Source organism: Austrofundulus limnaeus, unplaced genomic scaffold (assembly GCF_001266775.1).
Source record: "Austrofundulus limnaeus strain Quisiro unplaced genomic scaffold, Austrofundulus_limnaeus-1.0 Scaffold465, whole genome shotgun sequence".
NCBI lineage: Eukaryota > Metazoa > Chordata > Actinopteri > Cyprinodontiformes > Rivulidae > Austrofundulus > Austrofundulus limnaeus.
In genome coordinates this window covers 359,785-360,087 of record NW_013952867.1, presented here as the reverse complement: position 1 = coordinate 360,087, position 303 = coordinate 359,785, and positions in this window count along the sequence as shown.

Genomic DNA, 303 nt, shown 5'->3' with positions numbered 1-303 from the left:
CAGGTGGTGCCCCTTTGTTATGCTAATAATTACGAGGTATTTATGATATAGCATCGTCCATAACATCGACAACAGCATATCCCCTACAACATAAAATGACGTTATTTTTCTGTCATAAACAGGAAACACGTTCTTTAACTCAGTTTGAATGTTTTTCTCTGCATTTGTACATAGATGACTTTGTTCATGACCCTGCTGAACCCACACTGCAGGACGTGCTCCTTCAGGGTCTCTGCAGATCCAGGAAGGACCAGGCTAATCACTGGCTGCTCACTTTGAACTGAAAGGATCTTTCATCTCTTT